Source organism: Lemur catta, chromosome 1 (assembly GCF_020740605.2).
Source record: "Lemur catta isolate mLemCat1 chromosome 1, mLemCat1.pri, whole genome shotgun sequence".
Lineage (NCBI taxonomy): Eukaryota > Metazoa > Chordata > Mammalia > Primates > Lemuridae > Lemur > Lemur catta.
In genome coordinates, this window is record NC_059128.1 from 197,675,677 (window position 1) to 197,688,402 (window position 12,726).

Sequence of the window (12,726 nt, forward strand, 5' to 3'; positions counted from 1 at the left end):
CAGTGGTAACACACACTCCCAGTGTCTGTGACAATAACAAATACTCCTTAGTGAGGTGACATTGCCCCAGGTTGAGAACCATTGATTTAGAAGAAACCAGGAGGCCTCCTTGTAATGTAAGTACCATTTTCTAGACTTGCAAGTTTAGAGTCAAGATCTTAACCCTAAAAGACACTGATTTAGCTGTCAACCCTGGTTCAGAATTGGGTATCAGAAACTTGAGAGTTATTTGCCACTGAGAAGGACTGAAAGGATGGAAAAATCCATCCTTTTCCTTTGTATAGACTTTATGGCTTACATGGAGCTTTAATAAATGCTATCTCACTGGCCCTATTTGTGATGTGAGGGACAAATTCTACTACTGCTATTTTAAAGATAAGAAAACTGAGTATTGAAGAAGTTGAATGGCACTGGCTTAGTCTCATAGCCAGTACATTTTGAAGGTAAGACTGAAAACCAGATCTTCTAACTCCTAAACCATCCCACTCCCCGCAAAGTATCTAGAAAACCGAGGAGGTAGAAGTAGAGTTATGCATTCTATAATTAGCTTTGGTGTTCATAGGATATGTGGCTAGTTTATCAGCCACATATATTAGAAACTACAGCTAAAGAATAAACCAGAAACTAGAGCCAAAGAATACACACACGCACACACACACACACACACACACACATGCATATTTGGTTACTGTCAGAGCATTCTCAGATGATTAGACATGCCACGTTAAATGCTGGATGCTCATTAGCAGATTTAGTACACATTGAAATCCACAATGAAATAGATGGGCACTGTGGTGTACTGTATTTATTACTAATTTGGTAGCATACGTTTAATGAGAAGAAAATAAATTTTACAACATGACTTTGAAAATGTTAGTCTTACTCTTGACCCAAACCCACATCCAGGAAACGGCATTCTGAGAGCACTTCTCCTCTGCCTTCAAAGCTGTTTAGATTGTTACTCTGAGTCAAAAACCCAGAGGCATAAGCCAGAAGACTGCTTGAACAGGGAAGATGTTGTAGCTTTAGAAGGTGCTGGGTACTGCACCAGCTAACATTCATTTCTGGTGGTGTGGCTGTCCCCACTTTCTGGGAAGAGGCAGCAGAGTGGTTCTCATTGCATGCAGCAGCCTGCAGAGCACCAACATTCAATACTGAACAATTGAAACAATGGATCAGTGTCATCAATTGCAAAAGGACAAGAGTCATCTTACAGAAAGACAATGCAGATCCCTATGTGGTGTCAACATAACCACAAACTTGAGGTTCTGTTCACCCTTTTGATTGCTCTTCTGGCCAGAAGATGGAGGCAAAATATAAAATCCTCAGAGAGAAGGGGCTTGTGTAGTAAGTGGTCTATAAGTGACACATATCAGTTATTTGAGAGACTTCTGGTTTTCATAAAGGCAGTGTAGCATGATGACATAAACTTGTTAGCTGTATGAATTTGGGCAGATTATTTAACTGCTTTAGGATACAGGTTTCTCATTTGTAAAGTGGGGACAATAACATTACCAACCTTACAGGGTCACAATAAATGTAAATAAATATTAGCTATCCTTATCATCATTATTGTTACCAGGTGAAGTACTGGCATGAAATTCAGAGATTCCAATATGTAATGATGTAAAAATAAGAGTCTTAATTTATTTTTAATTCTTTGGGCTTAATAAGGCAGAATATAGATTATTCAAGCCCTTAGCCCTATTTCATAAAACCATGGAATGTTTTAGCTTGCAGGGCCTGGAATACTATTTAAACCAAATATCTAATTTAAGAGATGAAGATAAAGAAGGTAAAAGGATTTAAATCCTTGCCCAAGTTCTTGCAACAGGGATTCTGGAGTTTTGAATCCTTTTCTATGGCTTGTAGTTTCACCCATGAAATTTCTACCTGTTGACTATCCTTGACCAGAAGTTCTTTCACCTGGAGCTACAAAGGGAAATAACCTGAATTAAAATATATTCACTTTCCTACTCCTATAAGCTCTGATAAAAGTTTGATGGAAGTGGTTAAACTCATTGATGAAACAAGTTTTCATGACTAATGAAAAGAAGAATGATGTTAAAAGATGCAAAGAGGCCAGGTGTGGTTGCTCATGCCTGTAATCCCAGCACTTTGGGAGGCTAAGGTGGGAGGATCACTTTAGGCCAGAAGTTGGTAATCAGTCTGGGCAACATAGTGAGATACCATCTCAACAAAAAAACTTAACAATTAGCTGGGTGTGGTGGCACACACCTGTAGTCCCAGCTACTCCAGAGACTGAGGTGGGAGGATAGCCTGAGCCCAGAAGTTGGAGGCTGCAATGAGCTATGATCATGCCACTGCACTCCAGCTTGGGTGGCAAAGCAAGACCCTGTCTCTAAAATTAAAAATAAATAAATGCACACATAAAATAAAAGATGAAAAGAGAAGTAGATTGAGAAAGAGGAGACTCAAGTCTTACTTAAGCCTCTGCCATTAATTTGGGTGACTGTTCTCAGACTCAATTCCTCTGAAAAGTGATAGAGTTGGGTATGTTATTGTTACAAATTGCTGGTATAATAGCATTTTGTATAGATATACTCTCTAATGAACAAGTAAGTCTTTCCAATTATAAAGACCATTTTGTCATCAGAATTTCAAACACCTGGGTGCAATTGTTTTTATTTACAGATTATTCAAAGAAACAAACAAGTGAAAAAAAATTTAAAAAGTGAAGAGGCCATGGAAACAGCTTGCTTATTTGTGGGACAATTTATTGGGTTGGAATATTCTGCCTTTGGCAAATGAGAATCAGTTAATTCTAGGCATTTGCTTATTGACTTGATAGAATGGAATGATCTGTTTTTCTTTCATTTTTATCAGTTATCACCAGTTTAAAACTCTTAAAGAGAGACTCAGTTATTCCTGAAAAAGGGATAATATTCTGTGAACTGTCAAACTGTGATGTCACCAACTCTCCTCTAATTAACATATGTGCTTTCATTCTAAGCTAAGTGTCTTCTGAATTTAGGAACAATAGCAATTGGCTGCCATTATCACAAAGGCCAAATAAATACTTTCTCAAGGAAATAACAAGTATTTATTTAAGGTAAAAGCGGAAAAGTGCACACAACTCTATTTAAGCTTTGAGTTTAGGAAGTTGCCTCATCACAGTGAAATGCAAGACCTTGGGCTAAAGTATCCCTTGTTCTCTGAGGAAAGCAGAAAGACATAATTCTTGGAGCAGCCTATTTTGGCCATTGCTACTTATGCCTAAGAGTGTGGTTGTTGGGGTAAGATTTGATGTTCTGTGTTTGTCTCCTGTTTTATTTGCTAAAGGAAAATGCCATAAAGAATACCCATGTTTTGATAGAGAAGGTTGGCTAGATGAGTGTATGGCATGAACTGACCTGGAACAATGGCCTGAATTCAACAAATATTTATTGAGCACACATATGCCATGCTATAGGAGTTCCAAACACTCTTCACCACAGCACTTCTGTGACAGTATAGGACATTCGTCAATTCAACATTGATTAAATGGATGGTCAGATGTTATATGAATGAGTTTCAAAGCTACATTGTCAGTTCTCTTTATTTCTTGGAATATAAAATCAGGGACAGTCTTTAAGCTACAGACAGAGAAAATTAAACTCTTTTCAGCTCCAATGTAATGCCATTCTCCCCTTTCCAAAATCCAGGCCTTTCCAAGGTATAAGTACCACGAAGTGAATAAACCATGACTCCCAACAAAAGGTATTTATTATTAAAGCTAGCATGATCTACCAGAGGCCAGAGGTGACAACCTCACTAATTTTCCCTTCAGTAATATAATTCTATTTGCAAAAAAAGCCTGAGAATGGCATGCTTGACCAGCGTCAGGGGCTAAGAGTATGTCTCAACTATTTCTCCGGCAGAGCATTTTACAAGTTACCATCCATGCCTTTGTTGACACTTAACAAAGTCTTAACTAGGTCCCTAAAGAAGGAAATAACCTGCTAGAGATCCTGGAACCAGAGATAAAATCTAATGCCCTTGGCCATACTCAGCTTAACTTCTCAAAGGCTTTGCCAGTAAATAAATACATAAATAGACTTCACTGAGCTTTCAGGAAGAGTAACAACCATAATAAATACAATTAAGAATCATCTGATGGAATAGCTTCATTTCCAGGCTTATTGTCTACAGTGTCTGAGCTTTGGGTTAGCTTTTTTTTTTTTGACAGAGTCTCTCTCTTTTGCCCTGGCTAGAGTGCCCTGGCATCAGCCTACCTCACAGCAACCTCAAACTCCTGGGCTTAAGCAATCCTCCTGCCTCAGCCTTCCGAGTAGCTGGGACTACAGGCATGTGCCACCATGCCCGGCTAATTTTTTCTATATATTTTTAGTTGTCCAGATAATTTCTTTCTATTTTTTTTTTTTAGTAGAGACAGGGTCTCACTCTTGCTCAGGCTGGTCTTGAACTCCTGATCTTGAGCTATCCGCCCGCCTCTGCCTCCCAGAGTGCTAGGATTACAGGCATGAGCCATCGTGACCGGCCTTGGGTTAGCTTTTGTGTTATAAGAGAAAAATATTTAAGTATTAGAATGGTGAGCCAGTATACAAGGTATGGCTACATTTGAAAGGCACTCCTACTTGAGGCATAAATGGCATAGATCAAGGTGCAGGAATAGGCAATAGATGCCAGGTTTGGGAGTAAAAGTTAGCCACATGATTAAGGTTCTACTTATAACCTCAACAGATATTACCTTAGAGAATGAAGACTCCTTATTTAAGGTCAGAATCCCTAATGCAACTTCAAGGATTTAGTTAATCAATACATGATATAGAATTAATCTTATTGTTATTGATTTATGAGAATGGGTAGAAGCTTATTTTAATTAGTAATAAGTAAAAATATTTCTTTTAAATTATCCCTCTCACCCACTCACATTGAAGAATATCCCTAATACTTTTTTGTTATCTCTGAAATCCTATTACCATGACAGGGCAATTATTGACAATTAACTTAAAACTATTAGTTATGCCTTCTCCCAACTCATGGAAGAAAAAAGAAAAGAAAACTATTAGTTAAAAGGCAAAAGCTGTTTCAAACTACTGAGATCTCCTAGTTAAAAAAAAATTTAATCCTGAAAATGAAATGTTCAAGGCCAAATAAACCAAATCACAAACAGTGCACAGTATTTCAATTGCTGGAATCTGACCAACCAGAAATTTCAATAACCAAAATTTTTTTCCTTCAACATTCCACTCTTCAGTGAAATAAATGACAACAAAGCCAAAATACATTCATATCAGTGATTAAAAGCATTTAGAAATGCATTCAGCTTAAAATACTCTATTTGCATATTGACTATACCATATGTATATAAAAATGATCAACCACTGCAGATTCAGTCATGCTCCTTACAAAGTACCTTCATATACCTACACTTTGAGTTTCACAATAGCCTTTTGACATAGTTATGGCAATTCTCACCAATATTCTTCAGATGAAGGAATGGAGCTCTAAAGGGCCTTATAACGTCACCAAGTACTAAGTAGCACATGTACTACTGACTCTAAGTCTTATAATTCTTTCCATGTTTATCATACTACACTTATGAAGACAAGATACACACACATGTTATCACACAGATGTGTGATATCTGAACTTGGATTTTGAATAAGAGCTTTCAGATCATTTCTAAGTTGAAATTCAGGAAACCAGAAAATCTCATTTATGGAACATTTTACTTTACAGTAAAATGGAATCCATATGAGGCAAACCCCTGAAGTAACCAGCTCCTTAAGACCTGAGACACGTGCTCTCCTTGCTAGCCTAATTGTCCTGGGCATCTTTGGGCTGCTGGATATACTAGGCATAAGTGGATTTTCCTCCTTTCTTGGAAGAAGCTTCAACAAAAAGTAGGACCTTACTTTTCCCAATTCCTAGTTCTTGATCGCTGTGAGGTTGTTTCAAAACAGCATTGTCCAATAGAACTTTTTGCAATGATAAAAACTTTCTATATCTACACTGTCCAATAAGGTGGCCATTAGCCAAATATGATTATTAAGCCCTTGAAATATGGCTAGTGTGACTGAGGGACTGAATTTTTCATTTTTAAAATTTTACTTAATTAAAATTTAAACGTAAATAGCTACATGTAGCAAGTGCTTATTATGTTGGACAGAGTAGTTCTAGACAGTTTAATTTCTTGTTCACAGGGCCCAGGGTACCTCATCAATAACATTTTTGCAGGATCACCTAGAGAGGGTACAATAGATGTTATGTATTTAATTATGAGTTATGTCTTAATTGGCTTTAGAGGGAACTTGAAGCAGGATGCTAGTGTTAGCAATAAGAAGGCACATGAAGATTTTTAAGTAAGCTATAACAAATGAAGAGAATATGTTGTGGTAAATATTAAGAGATGACAGAGCAAAACAATGTCCTTTGAATTGAATTTGAATTTTTAGACCCTACGTATTGGATTGGGACAGAACTATCAATTCAATACGGAAATCCAGTTAATGAAGATGAGGTTGTACTATGGGCTGGAAAGAGAAGCAAGAAGATAGGAACATAATGTGAGGTTCTGCTGTATGTTAGAGTGCACTAGAGCTCTAGGACCATTTCTAATGAAGCTACCTACTTGATAGAATTGTGAAGATTCGGTGAAATGATTGACACAAGAATTTAGCATAGTGCCTACCATATGGCAAGTATTTTATATATATGAGCACTTGTAATGATCTTTATGCCTAGATCTTTTTAGGGACTCTTCTATGTTGCTAGGAGAATGTGGGAAGCTGCTTCAGGTAATCAATTTTGGGAAAATTTTTTTTTTTTGGGAATAGGTCATAGAAGAGGAAATAAAGACAACATAAGGGCAAACAGAGAAATTACATACCACCATTCCCATTTGTGATTTGCTGCCATAGAGAAAACTGTTACTGAGAAAGGTGGATCATATCTCTCAGGTGATTGGGTCAGACAACACTAGAATAGTGAGACCAGAGGGGAAAGAACTGGAAGAAAAAGTAGCCAAGAGGATTGCTTGTATTTTAGGTGTTTGTATTTGTGGTATATTACTGAATACAGTTTATGAATGCTGATGTTCTTGTCAAAGAGAATCAGAGGAGGCAGCATGGAAGAGTATTTCAAGAATCATGGAGTAGTGGGAAGGACACTGGCCCTGGGACCAAGTTAACAGTGTCCTAATCCTAACTTTCAATCATATGACTTAGACTAATGACCATCTTTTGGTTCCCAAGTTCTCCTTGTGAAACAATAGTGCTGAATAATCTTTAAGGTATTCCAGCCCTAAAATTCAATAGTATAACTCTAAATATGAAAGCACATGTGATCTCTAATTCTCCAGGTTTCCTGAACTCCTGCTGCTCTTTCAGGAAAGCCTACTGGTATAGTCCTCTAACCCGTTTCTGTAATCCTGGAGCTCAAGTTGTGTAAACAGTGGTATCTCAAGCAGCATGCATAAAAACAGTTGGAAGGGTGGGAGTGAGTGACAGTGGGTGGGTAAACAGATTAAGAGGAAAGGGTTGGAAGAGAGAGCAGAGCGTGTGGAAGGGGAAATCAGGCCTCCCTCCTTTGTCATTCTCTTGCTATAATTCCCAATAACAGCTATTCAAAGCCAAATATCAAATAAGGGGATGAAAATGGCTTGGACCTTGGAGTGAAGCAGACATGAATTTGAATCCAACCTCCGGATTCGAGACATCTAGCTTTAGTTTTCTTCTCTGTGTGACACTTATGGTTAGCAGCTACTGTTAATATTTAAATGAGATAATATTGCCTAGTAGGTGTTCTAAGTTTTCTCTTAACTAGGCCTCCCAAAATTGGCTTAATCCTCCCCTACCTCACCCATAATATGAAAAACTAGGCTGTGGCTCACACCTGTAATCCCAGCGCTTTGAGAGGCCTAGGTGGGAGGATCACTTGAAGCCAGGAGTTCAAGACCAGTCTGGTAACATAGTGAGACATCATTGTCTCTACCACAAACAAACAAACAAAACTAGTTAAAGAAACAAACACACAGGGCTTCTTAGAGATCTACATCTAGAGCATGCTGTGGGGAAGGGTGCTAAAGAGAGAAAAAGCCATAACCAGGAAGCCTCGTCTTTTGTATAGCCTTCCAATTCTCTGGTTCGTGAAAGTTACAGAAATGTTTATCAAAACAGGCATCCCTAACTGCCTTTTCAACACTTTACTAACAGGAAGACTCAGTGTGAAAGCAGAGGAAATAGAACCCGGAGCTAGCAAAGCTGGATCCTGGAGTGACACCCACTCCTTGCTCTTCCACCCTGGGAACCTCCTCCCAGGCGGAGTCCGGGGAAGCAGAGAACCAAGGAAGGCAGAGCCCCTTTATCTGTTTCTGTAGGTCGCTTGCTTAGACCCCTTTACGTGGTTCTAACACAGTTTCTGCTTGCAAAGGATGCTGGCTAGCCGTGAGCCGCCCCAGCCTCCGAGAACTTTCAGCACCGTGGACAGCGGCCCCCCGCCCCCTCCCCCCGGCCCTGGTCGTCTGCTCCGCGGCCCGGGCTCCCGCCAGGTGTTACCCTGACCCCGGCGCTCTCCCACAGCCCATACCTCAGGGGGAGGCGGGTTATCATGCTGTGGCCCTTGGCCAACTCCGGCCAGTGACCTCCCCCGCCACACGGGCGAGAATCCCTCCGCCAGAGCCGGTTAAATCGAGCCCCTCAGCTCAAGACCTCAACGAACCGAGCTCCGCCGGGGGAGGGGAGGAGAGGAGTGCCAGGATCAGGCGAGAGCCCCGCCGCTCCAGCCTTCCCGCACCTTTCTCTGTCTTTCCTTCGCTTGCTCTTCAATCGCAATATGAAATGCACGTTTGGTGGCGGGGTGACAGGACAGAGAGGAGGTGGAGGGCTGCGTCCCGAGCGAACACGCCGCCCCAGCCTGGCCCTCTGGATTCGTGGGAAACTGATGTGCCCTGCGGTGGGGAAGAGGGGAGCCTGACGCGGTGAAGCAGCGCAGGCGACAGTCCTCTCCCCGGCGCTGCCCGCTCTCAGCAGAGCGCTTCCCAGGACACTTCTCCCGTCACGTCCTCCTCGCTGCCCCCGGCGTGTCACTGCTCTCCGGGGACAGATGCCCCTCGGGGAGCAACCGGCCTGTCCGGGCTCTGAGCTCAGCAAGCCCTTTGAAGAGTTTGCTGTCAGGTAAAAGGGCAGATGTTGCCCCCGCCCTGCCCTCGGGCTGCGGCCGGGAAAGCCGCTCTTCCGTTCCCGGGCGCAGTCCCAGGCGGAGCACCGGCTGCCGGAGCCGGGGGAGTGGCCCGGCGGGGAGGCCGGCCCGGCGTGCGCCGAGACCGGGACGGGCCGGACGCTGCCCCGGCTGGGTCCTCTGCCTCCCGCTCCGCCGCGCCGGGCTGCGTCCGCCCCCGCCCCGCCTGGAGGCTCGCGCGGGCTGTCGGCGCCCTATTCCGGCCAGAGCCGGGGGACCCCGACCCAGCGCCTTCCTCCTTCCGGGGACCCCTTCCCGGAGGGCGCCCTGAGCCCCCGCGCCATGTTCCCGCTCCCCCCGCCCGGCGGCTCCGGCTCCGGTTCATTCAGGGAGAGAGGATCATCCCGGTCCCAGGGGTTCGGCTGGGTCGCGGAGGTCGCGGAGGGGGACTCACTGCGGCGAAGGGGGCTGTCACTCACCCGAGGGGCTGGAGGCGACGGATTGGCAGCAGAGGCTGGTGGCTGGCGGTTCGCACCTACAGCGCGGGGCCGCCCCTCCGGCTGCGATGGGAGGTGGCGGTGGCGGCAAAGGCAGGCAGCAGGCAGCCGCGGCTGCTGAACAGCTCCTCAATTATTCAGATCGCGCCCCCTCCCCGACACCCCTCCCGGCGCCCGTCAGTCCTCCCTCCGGCTCGCCTGTCTCCGCCTCCTCGGAGTCACGTGGCCCGCCAACCCCTTACAGTACCGAGCCCGAGCCTCGCACCAGGCACCCCTCCCCCTACCCCGCTGTGTCTGCTGCTCCTAACTCCCCGCTGGCCTCCTGAGCCTCCAGGTGCCGCCTCCAGCGTCTCAGGCTGCGTGGGGGCTGAGGGGGCTGGGGATGGGGGCAATCGTCTGTTCTGGGAAAACAGCGGGAGGGCAGGACTGTGTAGTGTCGGTGTCTCTGCAGCTCCCGCTGTTAGACTCTGGCTACCCAAACCTGCTTCCCGCCCTCTGGAAGCTTCCCCCTCCTCTGCGGAGCCCTTACTGGTCTTAACTTCTGCCTCCCTCAGCTCTGCTGGAGAGGAAGGATGGTGGAGGTTGATTTCTTCTCTCTTCCTAAAGTGGACAAGACCCACCTCCTTCTCCAAAGCTCAAGTAGTCCCAGTTTATCTTTAGGGTCACAACATCTTATGGATGCAAAGACCATGGATTTGAGATTTGAACACTCACCTGGAATTCCAGTCTGCATGACCTTGGAGCATTTAACTTTCTTCTGTAATCTGTGAAATGACCACCTTACAGGATTGTCACATAAGTTAGAAATCATTATGTTCTTGGAATTTCCCAGCCCAGTGCTGGACACATATTGAGAGTTCAGTAAATGAGAGTCCTTCTTCCCCTGCCTCTGTTAAAATAAATTTTAGGAAACAAAAGGGATGTGCTATGTGCTAGTAGGTGGAAGCATCTTTTTTAAACATGGAAGGAGACATCTGTGAGGTCAGGCTAGATAGATAACCTGTCTAAGTGGGGACAAGAGAAACGCAAGTCTTATATTTTGCCTTGGTTCTTTTAAGGTGAATGTGCCAGAGCCAAGTTTTGTCTCAAAAGGATGGGGACTAGATGGTACCATCCCAGATGTGCTTGGCTGTCTGAGTGAATAAAATATTTAGCATGCATTTCATAGATTGATTTGGATGGAAGGTATCTACATGAATTCTTGTACCTTTGGTCCAAGCCCTCAGAATACATGGGAGCTGATGAAATGTAACTACCCCACCATTGGAAATAAATTCACTGGGCTTGTGTTTGGGGAGAATACTAGCTGACTGACACCCCCTTTCTAAGGTGGAGTTGTTCAATTCAAATCTAGCTCTAGGTCATGAGTCTGCCCTGGGTTCCAAGGACCCTGAGTTCTCCCCAGAAAGATGGCTGACTGTTGCCAGGACAATACTGGTAAGTTCACCTACTTCAAACTCATTACTGCCTTGGACCAGCATCCAGGCCTGAAGTCTGGAGATAGTCCCATAATTTCTGAGTAGTTTTGTAGGGTGTGTCAGATCTCCTGGGATTCCCAAGAAGCTGTGAAACATTGCAGAAAAAATGTAAAGTTAAAGAATCAGAAATTTGGAATCTCACTGCAGGCTCTGCCAGTTACTTATCATACGATCTTTGGCAAATCACACAGGCTCTCAGAGTCTTATCTTTAAAATGGGAAAAAATATCTATCTGCCTTTTCTATAAGATAGTTGTGATGTTTAGATGGGATAATGCATGAGAAACCACTGCCCAAGTCAATTTTACCCAGCAAAAGGCAGAAAAGGGAGCTAAGGGGACAGATCTTGCATAGAGTGCAATGGAAAGTTACATCTTAGCAAAGATTTCTTGTTAAAGTTTCCCTTGGGTCCTTCTCCCTTATAAGCTTTTATCTTTGGCCTGATGACTGTTGACTTTATCATAAGCCACTGAAAACACTTTCCAGCTGTAGGTAGAGCATTAATGAATCAATAGATAGAAATGCAGTAGACAAAAACACAGTTAGGTATTTAGAACCACAGATAGCAGCAAAAATTGGCACATATCTCAGTTCCAGAGTTAAACAATGATATTACAGAGTGACTGCTAATTAGATCTTGAAAGTACACATCCTAGTTTTCTTGCTCCAACAGTTGGAATATGGAGCTGTTGATTTGTTTATTCAACGTGTTCTAAACACTCAGGATACAGCCATGAGCAATATAGAAATGATTCTACTCTCCTTGAGTTTATAGTCTGGGGAGAGGGTCTGATTATAAACAAGTAAACAAAACAGTGGAAATAAGTACCATGATGAAAATAAAACAGAGCAATATAATAAGAAGTGAAGGGGCATCCCTTTAGTTAAGTGGTAGAGAACTGGCATAAGAAAATGTGGTGTCCAAACACAAATGCTATTACTCTCCAGGGAAGGTACACAGCCTCTTACCTAGGGCCTTTTGCCAAAACTGTATCATTAGCAGAGTAATCACTAAAATCCTTCATGATTGGCCTGCTAGGATGATGGTGGTTAGGACACGAGGGGATTGGCCAGATGACTTAAAAACAATTACCTGTTTTTGTCTCATGATTCATGATGATGAATACCTGATACTTTCTTCTAGAAGGACCTTGAGCTCATCAATGCCCTTGACTGCTGGTTCTGGGCAGATTCAGAAGCTGAGAAATGAAAGACACTGGGACAGCCTGGCCAGAGGCTGGTCCAAGCTCTCCAAAGGGAGCAGTACCTCTGGGCAACAGGAGGACAGAAAATAAGACACATAACTAGAACCCAGTGTATCATTATTATACCATAAAGATTTATTAAACAAATAACCTGCTGCTAGGATCCTACCAATTGGACTGGAAATTTATAAGCCAATTACCTATGAGTAAATTACCCTCTGAGTATCTAAATTCTGGGAGGAAGAAGGAGGATGTTGACTTGAGCATGCCCATTTCATACCCAAATTTATAATCAGAAATAGCCCTCTTTCCACTCTGACCCCCACAGGGTAAGTAAAGTTGCTTAATCAGTAAAACTGTGGAGAGAAGTCAGAGGTCAGGAATGTCAAACCGATGGAGTTCC

The 12,726-nt window shown here is 43.3% G+C and overlaps 1 protein-coding gene across 1 annotated transcript in view; it reads right to left on the reverse strand.

Annotated features, from left to right (window-relative positions):
* The window catches only part of SLC7A14 (solute carrier family 7 member 14), a 105,462-nt gene extending 95,683 nt beyond the window's left edge, over positions 1–9,779 (reverse strand). Inside the window, exon 1 of the mRNA XM_045539651.1 lies at positions 9,620–9,779. The gene's annotated coding sequence lies outside the window, so the exon portion shown is untranslated. The remainder of the gene's footprint in view (positions 1–9,619) is intronic.
* Between the last annotated feature and the right edge of the window lie 2,947 nt (positions 9,780–12,726).